This window comes from Saimiri boliviensis, chromosome 13, assembly GCF_048565385.1.
Source record: "Saimiri boliviensis isolate mSaiBol1 chromosome 13, mSaiBol1.pri, whole genome shotgun sequence".
Lineage (NCBI taxonomy): Eukaryota > Metazoa > Chordata > Mammalia > Primates > Cebidae > Saimiri > Saimiri boliviensis.
This window is the reverse complement of record NC_133461.1, coordinates 17,067,322-17,067,744: the sequence shown is the minus strand read 5'-3', so window position 1 is coordinate 17,067,744 and position 423 is coordinate 17,067,322.

Here is a 423-nt window from a genome sequence, read left to right as displayed (position 1 = left end):
TAGAGATAGAAAAGGCAAGAAGGTTGATGCAATCATATTGTCAATGTTCCAACTCTTAAGTTAGGTGGTGGGTTCACAGGAATGCATATTACTATGTATATCATAATTTTATATATAATATATACTATTTTGTATTTATCACATTACATAAAAATATTTTTAATTTTGATTTTTATAAGTTGATACTTTATAATTGTATATATGTACAAAATGAGTACAAAGTGATATGATCAATACAATGTGGGATGATTAAATCAAGTCTGTTAATATATCACTTCAAATATGTAACATTTTTTGTAGTGAGAACATTTGAAATTTGTTAGCAATTCTAAGATGTATAATAAATATCATTAATTCATAAAAACATTTTTAAGGAAACCAAATCAAATAATCTGAACAAGAGAAACAATTATATTACCCTGC